We start from the raw sequence: 17139 nt of genomic DNA, 5'->3' as shown, positions 1-17139 counted from the left end.
GAGGTGGTTTTTACAGCTTTCAGTGGAATTTTTGATTTCCTGTTTATCTCTGTGCATCTGCTTATGTATTCTGTTTGTTTCTTATATTGCTCATCTAGGGATTCTTTTTGTTTAGTTCCTCCAATGTTTTAACTGTGTCTTCTTTAGATATCAGCATCTCTTTCATTTCTTTTATCATTTCTTCTTTTACCTGAGAGATTATTTCTAGTTTGAATTCCTTTAAGCCTTCCCGGAGTTGCTTGTTTATTTCAGTTCCTATTATGTCCAATATTTGAGGTATATGGCATATATTTTCTTCTATGTACATCGCTTTCTTTGGATGGACTGGAGGTTTGAGATTGTAGTTTTGTCTTTTGTTTTATTATTTTCCTGTATTTCTGTGTTTCACGTATGTCAAGTGATATTGTAAGGCTTCTTTAGGGTCTGTTAGAAATCCTCTTCTGTGCCTTCAGTTCCTGGGACTCCGGCACCCAGTTCCCTGGATTGATAGAGGGTCACTGGGGTTGGGGCAGGCCAGCTCAAGCCCAGCCTCTGGAACCGATGGCACCCGTCTGCTTGTTTAGCACTCCACAGTCAGCCAAGCACAGCTGGGAGAGGGGAGATTGATGCTGGCCCCTGGACCTGCTGCACTGCTCTAGTGCACCCAGAAGCTGTGAGGTTCCCTGGCTGGGGCCGAGCAAGGGTCCCAAAGTAGCTATAGTCAGGGGAAAGTGCACAGGGCACTTAAGCCAGGCTGCCGGGCTGCTGGAACCGTTGGTGCCCATCTGCATGCTTAGAACTCCACAGGCGGCCCTCACTCTTGTTGCTTCTGCTTGCTGTAGAAAAGCTGTTCAACTTTACATAGTCCATCATTTGATTGTAGATGTTATTCCATGTGTAATTTTGATTCTCTTCAAAAAGTCCTTGCCTATGCTTTTGACTTGAAGTATTTTACCTATTTTATCTTTCAGCACATTAAATATTTCTGTTTTAAGATGTATTTAGATCTTTAAATCACTTTGATTAACTTTATTACATGGTAAATGGTATCTGTCTAGGCTTAGTATTCTACATGAGAGACTCCTATTTCTGTAGCAAATTAATTTTCAACAAAGTTTTCAAGGGTGTTGAAAGGAATGTGTCTTCAACAAATTACTGCAGGTGCTAGAATAATGATACTGCTACATGCAAAGTAAGTGGTACCTCTCTGTTCAATACCAGATTACTGTGAGTGGTCTGTAATTAAAACTCAGCAAAGCTATCCAGAGAGTCCATACAAATCAGTGAGCAGATGGAGTTTGTTATTTATGCCACATTTCTTTTGAAAAGAGTAGTGATAAATATATTTGAATTGCATTTATATAGTTATAAAAATAAAGATTTGATTTTGGTCACTCTTGAAAAAAATTAACCCCCAAAACTCATAAATGTAAGAGACAAAGTTGGAAAACTCTTGGAACAAAATGTAGAAGTAAAACTATACTTTTTATTTGAGTTCTTATGCATGGTACCAAAAGTGTGAACAAGTAGATACAAATGGATTTAATCAAAATTGAAAACTATGAGACTTGATAGACTTTATCAAAAAAGTAGAATGGCAGTGTACAGAGTAGAAGAAGGGTGCAAATCTAATCTTATAAGCTTAGCATTTAAATTACATAAACTTTAAAATTCACAAATTCAGACAATCCAATTAAAATTGAATAAAAGACTTGAGCTGACATTTTTCTAAAGGAGCTACACAAAATATCATCAAAAGCTTAAATTTTTTTGCTTCATTAGTTCTTAGGGACATGCAAATGAAAATTACAATGAGGTACTACCATACACATTAGAAAATCCGTAAGTAAAACACACACACACACACACACACACACACACTATTAAGGATGTGCTGAAAATGAAACACTTGAAACCCTTAATAGTAGGCTTAAGTGGTTCATTTACTACTGAAAACAGTTTGGTAATTTCTCAAAAAGCTGAACTTGGACCTATCCTATGACTCTGAAAATCTATCATTAACCAGGTTCTTTGGAGAATTTTAACAAGTGTTCAAGGCTGAGGCCTTCTCTGTCCTGTAAATTGCTCTGAATTCATTCAGTTCCCAGTACTGACAAAATACAACACAATGTGATACAAACAATAAAATAAAATAGAAATTAATGTTTTTCAAAAAAAACAGGCACTCAAATTGCACTTAGTAGCAGATAGCCATAATCCCAGCATTCAGAGAGGATGTGGCAGTAGAATTGATAGTTCCAGCCCAGCATGGACAGCTGATCAATTTAACAAGACATCTTCTCAGAGGAAAAAAAAAAAAATTTAAAAAGTTGGGTGGGTGGGGGAACGATTATAGCTCAATGTGAAAGCCATGAGTTGAATTCCCAGTATTTGAAAAAAAATCAAGTATTCAAATAATTCTATGTTCACACATTTCATAGAATTTCATAGCATGGCTCTTCACAACTGTCAATAGGTGGAAAAATGTGTTTATCAACTGAATGAATGAGTGTAACACAATCGAATATCATTCAACCATAAAACAAATGAATTACCAACATGTGTGTTACCAAGAATGAACCTCAAAACATGAAGCTGAATGAAAAAGACAGATACAAGTTATCCCAAATTGTCAGCTTTCATTGATAGGAAACAGCCAAGACAAGGAAATCCATCAAAGGTGCGTAGTAAACGTTGGTGTTTCCCTGGTACTGAAGGCAAGGGAGGAACTGCTTACTGGATTACTCTTCATACATACATGTTTCCCCAAACCCCACACGCCCATAGCCAAGTTCTTCCAAAAGTGAAGGGATTAAAAAGGAACCAGAGCAGACTTTCAATTAAGGAGGTGGAGTCTGGTGGGAACAGGCGGGGCCTTGTGGTCTTGCCCGGAGGATTTATTTCCCTACCTTCTCTGGCTTTGCTTCCCAAGTGCAGGAGCTGAGCAGCAATCCTCTGATCAGACTCTTGCACCTGCCTTTTTGCCTTGCACCCGCCCACTGCAGACTAAAACCTCTGTAAACGATGAGCCAAAATAAACCTTTCCTCCTTTAATTTGCAGCAGATGGAAATTCATTTTTTCTCCTCACTTAAGACAGTGAGTAAGGATCCTTACTTTGGACCTCTGGAAACGTTTCAAAGCTAAATAGAGATGAGGCTGTACAAAACTGTGAATATACTAATGCCACTGATTTTTCACTGTAAAATGATTGATATATGAATTCCACCTTAGTATATTATTTTTAAAATGAAAGATGAGAATTGTAGATACTCATTTTCTTGGTATCCTTATCATCTACAAAACTGACTTGTGTCGCTAGAAATTGTTTAATTTTATGATAGTTGTGTAGTCTAAGAACTTTTTTTAAAGCCAAAACTGAGCCCTGTCCGCTTTGTGTTGCCCTGTGAACTGCCTACAAGTTTGATTTCCTATTTCTATTTTCATATAGAGGGTGGCTAGAGCCAAAGGCAGAAGCTAACAAATTAAAGTGATTGCTTAGCCTCACTACAGAAAATAATCATGTCTGAAGCTTTGGTTCTGCTATGTTACATGGATAATCACATGCTACATAGTGCATACTGTTTGTTCTTACACCGTTCTTAAAAGCCCAGTGTCTGTCTTTAAGTTGCTTCATTCTTTTTCCAGTTGAGCAACAAATGTTGTTTTTGGACTCCCAGTTAGTGATCCGACTTGTAATATTTTTACCCTAATATTTGCTTCTTTGTAGTAATTATTAACCTAATTTTCTCTAATGGTAAGATTGTATTCAAGACAAACTCTCCCAAGTTTATGTCTCTCTACTGATTAAAATCAGTAATAGCATACTTTGGCAACTTAAAATATATGCCCTACTAATGTTTAACCAATATCTGAGTGGAGATACCTTGTTAACACACATAACAGCTGCAGTAAACTGACTGAAAAAAATCTGCTTTTGCTTACCTGGCTTATTTCAGTTCCTAACGTATCCTCTTAAGGACTCTTCCCTGTTACCACTCATACCTTATACTTGGTTCCCTGGATTCCTCATCTTTGCTATCTCTGTATTTTCATGACATACAAACTGGGAGCGGCATGTTCTCTTCCACACAATCTTTTCTAAATCATCTCCGTGGGTTTAAAATTTACTTTATTTTCCTTATGGCTCTCACATTATACTCTGCTTGTGGTTTACTTACCATTTTAATCTGAAGTTAGTATTTAAGAATTTTGTCCACATGTGCTCAGGAAGTCTATCTTTGTAGGAAGACATCAGTATTTAGGGCATTTCATGCCAAGTAAAAGAGAATGAAACTTTTAGAATCTTCTCTGGTGTTTGAATTGCTCAGGAAGTGGTTTCTTCATGATTTGTTGCTGTGATTTCAAATGTTTCATAGATTTTAGATACATTTTGAGAGAGAATTAGTGAAAGTCACAGTGCTCTCGTCCTGCCCTCTCCTGACACCCTGCCTTTGGCATTTGCTTTCTCACATTCTCGTGCGATCCAGCTCCCCCTGCCTGTCAGGTGTACTGACAGAGGTCTTCAGAGTCCCTTGACTGTGAAGTTACGCCGATGTGTAACCTTTGTGCACCAGACCAGTACTCATTCCACAGAACCTGCATTGTTTGATATTCTAAGAAAACAATAAGCTGATGTCTGCAAAGACTAATATTGCCTTCTTCCACTATATTAAACCATTATTGACACTTTAAATGTCAACATATTTTCTCTTTCTCTCAGTGTGATTTGAGGGAATGTGGCCAAGAAAATACCTCGCTAACAGTATTCCAGGCTCTCTGATCTTACTGTGTCACACTTCTTTGTGCTTTACAGCTTTGCTTTGTCTAATGCAGGGATACTAATGGTCCAGGGAATCTATTTATTTATTTGTACACTCACCAAAGCATTGATTATGCTCTTTAAAAATTAAAGCTTGAAAGTTTTTACACTGTTCCTTTTATTTTGAGAAAGAAGAACATTGTCTAGGTAAGCTCGCTATCAATAAAGTTTTGGAACCGGGGACTTAGCTCAGTGGCATGAGTGCCTGCCTGGCAAGTGTGAGGTTGTGAGTTCAATCCTTGGTACCAATAAAGAAAGAAAGAAAGTTTTGACTATGAGCATGTGACACTAGGAAGAATTATACACAGGGAATAAAATAATCCAGACTCTTGGTAAAGAGGAATGTTATTATTTTAGAAAATATTAAAAAAAGAAGTTATCTACTAGTATATAGAACTTTCTCATTTTTCTCATTAAAGTTTAATTTACTTATGACTTCTCATCCAAATTTCTCCAAGCATTTGCTTGAAAATAATGAATTGCTACATTTTTCTTGTGATGTATTTATCCATTTTGTATATTTTAGAGGAAAAATAAGACATTCTTATCAAGTTACATGTCAAAAACTGGAGAAGAGTCATTTGACAGGAAGACAGATAGTGGCCACTGTGTCTTACTGTATCAAGGGTAACTAGGGATTCAAAATCTTTGTGTAAGAAGCTTCAGGAGGCACTGATTAAAAACCAGTGAGATATAACTGGTACCTGAGCTTTAGTCCTATAGTTCTGGTTTTTGTTTGGTTCTGTTTGTTTAGCTTGGCTCATTTAATGCTTTTATAAATGAACTAACATGAAGGAAGGAGTGTAAAAATGTTTGAAACAGAGTAGATAAATAAAAGTCACTTTAAAATAGTAAAAATAAAGTTGTAGTGCATGAGGAGAAATTTTACCAAGTCCTGCTTGGCAGATTTAGACAGATAATTTGTGTGTCATGAATATCTGAGTTTGAAGTTTTGCTCCTAGCTGGGTTACTAGTTGTGTCAATTTTCTCAGTTACCATAGTTTTCCTAAATTTTATTGTAATAGCTTCTACTGATAAACATAACTGGACATAAATAACTTAATACTGTGTCATAATATACATTCAGTAAGAATCATTAACATTATTACATACTGTAAAGTATGTGAATGTATAGCTTATAGGAGGAAATAGTAATAAGCCTGGGAATCCCAATCACTGATTAATTAAATTTGATTTGAAATTTTCACATAACTAGTGCATAACCACGTAAGACAAGGGGAATGGGATATAGGGAATTTCCTGTAAGAGAGAATAATTGTATGTATGAAATATAGTCCATTGCATTGAAAACTCTTTTAAGGAACAGAACTTCAATGCCTGATTTCTAAATCCAGCACACAGCTTTGGCAAAGAATCAATGCTCAATAACTGATTTATACGTGGACATTTGGATTAAGTACAAAATCAATTCAACTAAACACCATGATTATTTACTGTGTAATAGAATTTATCTTAGCATCTGCTAGGTTTTCTGTGTGTGTGTGTGTGTGTGTGTGTGTGTGTGTGTGTGTACCAGTGACAGGTCCTCTATTGCAAAGGTGTTAAAAATTTACAGCAAAGAGATCCGTTACAAAATTGGACTTAAGGATGCTATTTAATGATTGTGTACAATTGGCTTTGAAGATTGGAAAGGAAGTATTTTGAAGATCAGCAGTGTTTTGAAATAATAAGTAAATTAATGGGACTAAATCCAGAATCTCCGAACTAGACACTCTTATTCTCATACAGTAACAGGATTGAAGACAGTAGCTTATGAAACCTGTGTAATATGGTGACTTAAGGCTTCAACCGTCATATATTGATTGATTTTCTTTAAAAATGCCTGTAAAAAGATTTCGGTATTCTCTGGATATTATGTGAAGAAGGTAAGACAGAAGAGTGGCATTGTGGATGAGAAAGAATTTTATGAGGGATTGGTGCCCATCTAATGCAAAATGAATTGGACCTTGCTTTTGGAAAGATGGACATATAATGATTGTCCTGTGACTTTTCTGACAATAATCTTGATATATCCTATTTCTATTCAGGTTGAATGAAATAACAGCAAAGTTGGAAAAATTCAAAAAGAAGTATTTGAAATTTTGCCTTTAAGGAACATGCATTAACTTTATCAGTTTTGCTCTGGATATGTCCCATCATAAAAGAAATAACAAAATGTAAGTAAAATTTTTTCTTAAATCTCCTGTATTTTGAGATCTTTTCATTCAGCCTAATTTGACTGTCTTTCATAGCTTTTGATTAACTCAAAGTATTGTGAAGTTAAACTTTTGTTTCAGAAATTTAATAGTTTTCATGAAATCATAGTGATTAGTATGGGAATTGGATCAGAAAATAAATTCAGTTATCAGAGCTACCTTAGGATATCTCATTTTTAAAATAAGTTTTCTGTTCACATCTAAGCTGAGTCGAAGGCTCAGAGAGTTCTCATATCCCTGTCTTTGTTATCAGTATTCTGAGCAGAAGGGCACATTTGTCACCAGTGATGAGCCTACGTGTCATATCACTGTCACTCAGCATCCTTAGTTCCCTTTAGGACTCACTCTTGGTGTTGTATTTTCTGTGAGTGTGGATGAATTTGCATTGACCTGTGTCAACTATTATAGTTTCAGAGTAATTTCACTGTCCTCAGAATGTTTCACATTCTACCTTTTCATCCTTTGGTCTCTGTTCACTGGCCATACCTGATCTTTTTATTGTCACTGTAGTTTTCCTTTTTAAAGGGCTCATAAATTGGAACAATCAAGTTCACAACTCTTTTAATAAAAGGCACTTGTATTTCCCTCATTCTTTTCATAGCTTGGTAGCTCAGTTCTTTTCTGCACTGAATAATGTTCCATTGTCCAGCTGCATATTTCATTGAATCAGTTTATCTAATGCAGGACATTTTGATTTCTTCCAACTTTTGGCACTTATGAAAACAACAGTTTTGTTTTACAGACATTAATTTCAATTTGTTTAACAAAGACCAAGGAATATGCTGGCTATATTGTTTGGTAAATATGCCCTTAGTTTTGTAAGAGATTGTGACATGATTCTCCAAAGTGACTGTGACTTTTTGGCCCTCCCATCAGCTGTGAGTGTGAGTTTCCCTTGCCTTTCACCTCCTTGGAAACACTTGGTGTTCTTGCTAGGAATTTTGGTGCTTCTACCATGTGTACGTTGGTATCATTTTATGGTTTATTTCCATAGCTCTGTAGTTTTATTTTCTTTATATTATTCTGTGTACCTAAAGTGAAAAGTTATTTTTGTGTTTTTGTTAGGATAATGAATTGTCTTTATAAATTATATGAGTAAATAAAAATATTTTTTAAAGATAGATAATGCCTTGGGGCATAGCTCGATGGGTGAGTATTACTTAGCAAAATGAAGTTTGAACTAATATAGAATTTTTAAAAACAAAAATAAGAAAAAGTATGTGCTCAGATGATATCAATCATGTTCTCATAACAAAAAACAAATTTGGGATATTTAAAAGTATCACCTTTATTTCTCCCAAGTAGCTCTTTACAATTCATAGAAGGTATAGTGTTCCTTAGAAAATGTGGTACAGCAGGTATACTACATAACCATGTTTTTGTATGCACTCTGAGAAAGAGCCTTCCTGAATCGGCACACTGAATGTCTTTGTCATATGTTGCTTATATAATTAGGATATATACTTATATACTTAAGTTTCTTTAATGACTGACTCAAGTTAAATAATTGTCACTGGAAAAACTGTTGCCAATCAGTTGAGGGTTCTTTTGCTCAGTTCATATGGAAACCATGAGTTTGCATGGTGGAGCTGTGCTTGTGGTGCTGATGGCTGTGGTAAACATCAGTTCACGCTGAATTTGTTTGTCCACTCATTATGTTGCTCTTCTCTGATGCTCCTGGCTCCTGTCATTCGATATTGACCTGTGCCATCTGTTATTGGTGGACTCTGCAGGTTGTTGCTCTCTTCACTGATTGTTATTGTCTGCTGGACTCTGGATTTTCTCAGGGCTAACAGTCCTCCGTGTTCACCGCCCTTTCCATTAAAGCCAGGACTCTGTCCAAACCACTCAGAATAATCCTGAGTAGATCTATAGGATCTTTTTGCCCAAAAAATAAATAAACCACATGCAGATTTATGGGACCATTGGAATGAAGCTTTATCTGAACTAGACCTGTGGCAGTGCTGTAGCATTATGATTGGCCCAAGTATAGACCTGTGATTTAGGCAAATTCAAGCCTGCACATTTGTCCATGTGCACATCTATGATTGGCCAAATAGATGGAGGGCATCTAGGCCAGGCCCACCTATCATGGAGGCAGTCAAGCAGACTTGGGAGCTGTGGGCATTTTGAGGGGCAGTTCTCATATTTCTGTGAGTAATGATGAATACAATACCTGGGAATCTTCTGGAAAGCTAGCTGTATTCACCAGAGTTTGAGGAGGATCTCTACCACTAATACTGCCATGTTAGGAATGGTTTTCCTGCTGTTCTTCCTAGAGGCAGCAGTATCTGGAGTAGCAGGCACAATGGAGGGCACAAAGCTGACAACTAAGCTTGTCTGAGTAGTCTGGGGAGTGGTCATCAAGTTAGCTGAAAAACCGAGATGCAATGCCCTTGTCCATCCCTGTAAGGGGGACAAAGCAGGGAAGCAAGGAAGAGAGGGAAAGGAGTGTGACAACCTTTGGCCAAGCCATATCTCCCTCTGGTCATCATAAGGAAAAACAAAGGATAGACATGCTCGTTCCTCTGTCTTACACCATGCATACACATAAAATGTGAATAGGAAAGAGTCTTAACTGCAGCAAAAAGCTGTGTATGTAACTTATAACTTAAATGCTCAGCTATGATGCAAGAATCTACAATATATTGAACAGTTTCTAACTAATGTCTATTTATTCCAAATCATTGTTTAGTATTGGCCATGAATCTTAATAGTCAGTTCCTGTTACTAAAATAAAACTCTTTAGGAGTAATTGACAGTTTGCTGGGCCACCAATTCTATACACTGTAGAAAATACAAATTCCAGACTCAGCTTTGTGTCTCATCATGTTATGAATTAGCATGAATTATTTAATAAGTTCTTTACATAGCATGTGTCAAGCTGTTTGGCTTTTAGATCTGCCCAGGGGACTGTGGGAATGCATTTCTGGGTGAATCTGGGTGAACCTTGGGAACAGGGCTTTAGATTTCTGTCTCATTCTGAACTCGTTCTTCTCCAGCACTGTTCTGTTCCTTTTCTGTCCATTAGGAAATAAGCATCTTTCTTTCACCATGCTCCTCCACCATTACATTCTTGTCTTGGAGGCAGCTGACCATGGACTGACTTTCCTTACAAAAGGAGCCAAGTTGATCCTGTTCTTCCTTAACTTGTGGGTGTTGGCTATCTTGCAATGGGGAAGCTACCTAATGCAACCTGGTTTCTCAGGGAACAAGCTGTGGAATTACACACATGTGTGGTTAAGTCCAGGTCTGTCACTTAATATCTAAATAAATTTGAAAATGTCAATTAACTTCTCTCTGCTCACATTTTTACTTGTAATAGATGTTGATAAAAATTACTTTCAAGTAACATTGGAAGAATATTCCTAGTACAGTGATTGTGTCTTAACACAAATATAAAAAGAACTTCTTTTTATTCTTGTCCCTAATTTTTAAAATTACTGAGTTTCACTTTGTGATCTATGAGATCCTTTAAACTCTCTGTTTCATAATTTTATCACTATACACTCAAGAATTTTCTGGCAAATGCCTGCTTAGCTATGAAATTCCTTAGGTGAGAGAGTGCATGGATTAGTACCAAATATTGCTAAAAAGGAAAAAATAAACAAATTTAGTTCGGTGAGCATGGTGTCCTGTAGTCTGTGTTGTCTTCAACAGGATGATAGGGACAAGATGTAGAGGAGAGAGTAATAGTCAAGGAGGGTAGATAACCTGGCTTCCACCTTCTAAAATCATATAAAACTACCACATCATTTCATTTTTCGGGAATATTTGATGGGTTTCAATTTAGTCTAGAATTCTCTTTTGTTCTTGGCTGTAGTTTGTGGGATAGGGAGCTTTTCGTTTTCATTTTATCACTGCTGTGTTATGTTTGAACTTATTTTATACTCAATACGTAAATGATCTTACCTTCTGTTTCTTTGGCAGCATGAGAGGCTGTACAATTGGAAACACTCCTTCCCTCCACTAGAAGGTTCAGTATGATTCTCCCTTTATTTCATCAAGGATTGGCCAAACTCTCAAGGATGAGCATTCTCACAAGCTGTGAGAAATGTGGCTTGAGATTCATTAATAGATGCTACCTGGAGATTAGGGTCATTTCAGACAGAGAAATGCTGGAAATGCAGTGCTCAGGTAAAGTTCACCCCTATCAAAATGAACACCTCAGTCTCAGTAGGAACCGGACAGAATTGTGCATATTCAATGAGACAAAACCAAGAAGCTTTGGTGCTGCTCATCCAGTGAAAAGCTTTCAATACAATTATTTTTATTTTTCCAGTCAGAGACATTTTCAAGTTCAGTTAATAAACACAGCATGAAATTCCCTCAAGTGAAATATTTCAGCTATTTAAAAACAGATAAATTATTTCTCAAGATAAGACTTGTAAGATCCAGGTGAAAACATCAATATTTTACTGTCAATTTTGTATTTTAAAAATTTCCTTAAAGGTATGTGACAGAATTCTATTTTCTTAACTGTGCAAGTGAAAGAATTCAATAATTATATTTTCCATAGAACTATTTTCTGCCATTTAGATATAAGGATAATTATATTAGAAATAATAGACATAGAGATAAATGTTTTATAATACAAAGTTTAGAGATTTTAACAAGATCTGTGGTCCAAGAATAGATAATAATATACTTAGTTACTACCATGATAAATAAAATTTGTGAATTGTTTAAGAAATTACTTTTTGTAAGATTTGTAATTTTAAAAGCCATGATCATGTACAGTGGTACTTCAGTTTATGAACTTAATGTGTTTTCTGATTTCGGAGAAGACAGTGGCATCTGTGTTTGTGTGGGAAAATGGGTGGCTCTGTTTGTCATGCAAGGCACGGTTTGTAAAGGGAAGCAAAAGTTTGCTGAACTCTTTTGTTCACAAACCAAACTGCTAGCAAACAGCAGACTTCACAAACCAAGGCATTAGTGTATCTACCACATAAACTGCAAGTGACCATTTAATAAAAGTAGTAGGCTTTTATTTTGCTCAGTTTAATAATTTAGCCAAATAATTTTAATTTCAAAGAATCAAAATATTTAAAATAAATGATTCCAGTGTAAAAATATATCCTAGTCTTATTTTTCTTAGTTTCACATTTCATTGGAATTCATCTCCATTCTTAACATTTCTTAATTTTGTATATGTTATATTCAGTTCTTTTATATGGAATGCATGTTGTGTGTATATTTATATATCTATCAAACATTATTGGGGCAAAACTAATAGCAACTATCTATTATTTTTTCTATCATAGTCACGCTTAACGCCAGTACAATCGAACACATAGCTAGCGTTTTCCTCATCTGTCAGATGGGAAACACAGATTATGGAAGGAGAACACTACTGCCCATGTAGTATAGAGTGTGAAGTCAGTCTAAGTCAGAGATCATATTTTTAATCTCTTCATATATTTTGAAAGTTTCCCTGATCAATTTTTTAAAACTCAGACTTTATTTTTGCAGCAGTTTTAGATTTTGAGGGAAAACTGAGAAAATACTATAAGGAATCTCAGGATACTATTTATTTACCTATCCTTACCATCTTGCATCAGATTGGTAAAAGTATCACACTTTAGGCTGAAGGTTGACAGAGTATTATTAAACAAAGTACAAAGTTTATTCATACTTCCTCAGGCTTTCCTAATGTCTTTTTTCTTAATCCAGAGTTCCATCCACAATACTATATTACACTACAAAAGTTTTCTTTGTCATTGCATCATATCTCATTTGACTCTGATAATTTTTTAGTTTCTTTTTTATGACTTTAAAATATTTAATAATTGAAGTATGTCATTTGATATCCTTTTGTCAGAATTTAATTTCTGTGTTCTTATGGTTAGCATGGTGTTCTCAAGATTTTTCCAGAAAGACCAGAAGAACGAAGTATAATTTTCCTAACACTATATCAAGGTTACATAAGATCAGTGTGATTTATCATCCATATTGACGGTAATTATCTACCTGCCACAGAATTTCAGAGGTTTTTCATCTGAAAAGTTAATTGAACCTTTCCATATTCTGTACTATACTCTTTGCAAATAAATTCTTACAGATGAACCACATCAACATCAAATTTTTATTTACTTAGTCTTTGAGAGAAAAGTATATACATAAAACATATATAATTGTTTTGCAAGGGAGATTGGTCTGTTCCTTTTCACTGATTGATTTACAAAGTTATTGTCAGTGCTATATGAGTGGCCTTGTTTTTTCTGCTGCTACAAAATGAGGACCTTTACTTATTTCCCTGGCACTTGGCAGGAAGAAAGTAATTTCCTTTGAGAATTACTTAAATCTCTGTTATTACTTTAAAATCATTAATTTTTCTACAGAATCAAAATGTCTTCCCAAGAAACATTTGAATTTTAAAGATTATATCTTGCTGTATTATGATTTTTCTATTTAATTTCTTTATGTCTCTTAACTGTCAAATTTGAAATAAGAATGTCATGCATCTTGCTCCTTCAGTACCTGATACCACAGCAGTTTATAATCACAATACTATGACAAGAGGAAATGATGATTTGTGAGTATCCCTCTTCCTCTTAAATTTTAGTAAGATCTCAGAAATGTGATTTTCTCACTTCTTTGAAAACTGTGTTATGCATCTATGAATGAAAAAAAAAAGAGATGTAGCAGAAAAATCCTGATCTCAGAACCACAGATAAATTGAGGATAATGATTTTGTTTTGCTCCAGACTCCTATCATAAATATACTAGCATTCTTAAGATTTTAGCAAAAAAGTTACACACATAAAGTGTATCAGCATTAGTAGAATTCTGTACAGCAATAATGACTCACTTGAAGAGATAGTGAAGTAAGCTACAACAAAATGATTCTCATAGACATTTTGTGTAGTCCCTTGGATTTTGAGGCATTAAAGTGTGTGTTTTTAAAATTACTACACTTAATATATAAGGCTCCTTTTATTTTTATGAATGCTCTGTCATTATTCTGTATCACCAATGATTTTACTCTGGTTTGATATACTTAAATGCAATGAAGTATAAAGGTACTACACTTAGAATTTCAAAATATCTTCTTGCAACTGTAAATAATGTAATTTTTCCTGAAAATAGTACTTACTTATTGGCAAAGTTAAATAACCTGGTAAATGATAGAGGGAAAAGTCTATTTACTGGTAAACATAAGCATTTACAAGAAGAAAATACATCAAGATAATGAGATGTAAGCATCGCTTATGTAAGATACACCTCTCAAGCTGATTTTAGGATTACATTATGCTTCATGAATAATTTAATCTTCTATTCCTGGAATAACGATATAAAATCATTACATGTTAAAGTATTAAATAGCAAAGTTAAAATCATAGATAAAATCATGTTAAGCTACTAGTATGGTAATTAGTCTGCAGTGATGAAAATGCCTTGAAAATATTTAAGTAAACAGATTTTTACCCGGCTATTTTTATATCAAAATATTTCTTATTCCTATTACATAAAATAATGAACTTCTAAAGTCTAATTGATGACATACCACCACCAAATAGAAAACCCTAAGTAAAATCATTATACATTGTATAATGCAGTAAAACAGAACAGAAAGTCAAAAGGTGTGTCATTGAAACTGAGAGCTCAGTATCGGTTTTACAAGATTTCTCTTGAATAAACCATATTATTTTTGGAAAAATTCAAATTTGATATATACTGGTAGTAAGTAATATACAAGTTGGGCAGTATGTACTTCATCATAGCATAATTTCTTTGGAAAAATTTTCTAGTGATTATTTGAAGCAATAAAGTCAGTTTCAGTTTGGGATGGTGTATGGAAGAATGTGCCATTATAAAGAAGATGCTTGATAACCCTGTCTGGAAATATTTATCAATGACTGGAGAATAACTTTGTTTAAGATAACCAGCAGTGCTTAAATGCAGATTTCATGCACAAATTGCAAAATAAGGACCACAATAATGAAGAATTCTCACAACTGGGTAGGGAGCACAAATTTATAATTCCAGCTCATGACAGACTGAGGCACGAGGATCACAATGAGTTTGAGGCCAGCTTGGGCTGCAGAGTAAATCCCTGTCAGCTTGAATTATAGAGTGAGAACATGTTAAAAATATATATGTGTTGTCTTTGTGACCAAAATTATTTGGGTCATAGAACCATTATTACTCTTCCTATATGCTTATAGGTAAATTCCATATTCTATTTTTCAGTAAATATTAAAACCTGGAGAATAAGGCTGGGGATTTAGCTCAGCAGCATAAGCACCTGCCTTGCAAGCACATAATCATTAAATTTAATCCCTGGTACCAAAAAATCCCCTGGTGAACAGACCTTTACTAGTGACAAAATATTGAATACATCTTCCCACTAATAAACTCTTTAATATGATTTCTACAAACAGTACAATTCTTGCAAAATATTTTATTTAAACTTAATATCTGTAAGCTTATGGTGTTACTATATCATGCTCTATGGAATATATGGAATAAGTTTTATCTTTTGTGTGAAAAGCATGAGTTGGCTGAGAAAGTACCATGTGTCCAAAATTAAAAATGAAGTCTAATGTTCCTAATGATTTTTATGTGCCAGGCTCACTCTTTGGATCCATTAGTATTGGTTATCATTCACAGATCTCTCCGTTGAGATTCTGAAATGAGTGAGGAATTATGTAATCAAATAACAGAATTGTACAGGAAGAATCCATAAAGCCTCGAGGTGCCTGCCACCTCGGCCCATCATGAACAACAATTCTCTGAAACTCATGGGTGTCTTCTGTTTAACTGAGCAGGGAAGGAGTTTTGAATACATTATCTATAGTTCTTGTGCACACATTCATACACAACACAGGAACACACACACACACACACACACACACACACATATATATATATATATATATGGTATATATGGTCTAGTCCATTCCTTGACTACATGGGGTGGGGTAAAGATTCATTCATCCGTTTTCCCCTTTACAAGTGTTCATTGAGTCCCTTCTGGTTCCAGCCGCCCTGGTTGGTTCTTTGCTTCTGAAAAACAAATGGCAGTGACCACATTCACACTGGGGGTGCCACTCTGAAGCTGTCCATCTCACCAGTGATTCATACATTAAACAGAAAATAGCTCACAGAATTAATGGGTCATACTAGCTTTTGTAATAAGTAACAGTGTCAGTCTTTACAAATTGTACAAATATTAAATAATTATGTAACATTTAAAAATGTCCAAAGTCTAGAAAGCTGAGAGACTAAAAATGGAAGGAATTGGTTCTTTACTTCCTACATTAAAAACTTGGTTTCTAAAATGGAATTTCAGAAATAAAGATTACTGAATGTTTTTATAGGTGCTGTGTATTTTAAGTAATTTCTAAAAGGTATGTGATATTAGTTTTAATCCAAAATGATCATTACAGTAATAATGTGAGCACACTATATGTTAAAGGCATTAGATCAGGCTTATCTTAGATTTAAAAGCGTACATGGAGTACCATCCCTATTATGGCTTGCCTTTGCTAATTAAGAAATACAATGTAGAGATCTTGACATATCTTTCAAAAGTCTGAATGAAATCTCATACAGTATTAGAAAACAATGGAATCTGGTCCCACGTCTGATTGTACTTTGAAACTTGGATAATCAGGATTATTTTTCATAGGTGTTTAATAACCAGTGGATGACAGGCTAAGTTTTGTTCACCTGAAGAGAAATCTTGCTCCCTAAATTGTTAATCTAATTAGAGGTGAAGATTTCAAAGTGGGTTTGTTTTTTATTAAAATTTCAGGCTCCATTGATATTCTATATTTTATTTTACTGCACTACTGTGCACCTGCCTTGCTCTGATGGAAGGAAATGAATCTGACTCTGAGGCTTATAGAGAACTCAGGGTTCAAAATCACAGGAGTTTGGAAAAATCAGGATATTAATGAAAGAACAAATTCCTGCTTCTTTTAAGCCAAAGTGTAAATGAAATCCAAGTGTAAATGAAATTAAAGTATGACAACTTTTGCAACTTCTCATATCTTCCAAGACCTGCATTTCTAAGTAATATGTGGAGGCATCATAAACTCAGTTACAAATTTATGTGAAATAAGCTCATAATTATATTATGCAAATAAAGGTGAGTGAATATGATATTCATGCATTGA

This window comes from Cavia porcellus, unplaced genomic scaffold, assembly GCF_034190915.1.
Source record: "Cavia porcellus strain 051 isolate PalLab524CR breed Dunkin Hartley unplaced genomic scaffold, mCavPor4.1 scaffold_2, whole genome shotgun sequence".
NCBI lineage: Eukaryota > Metazoa > Chordata > Mammalia > Rodentia > Caviidae > Cavia > Cavia porcellus.
The sequence above is the reverse complement of the archived record's forward strand: the minus strand, read 5'-3'. Positions refer to the sequence as shown.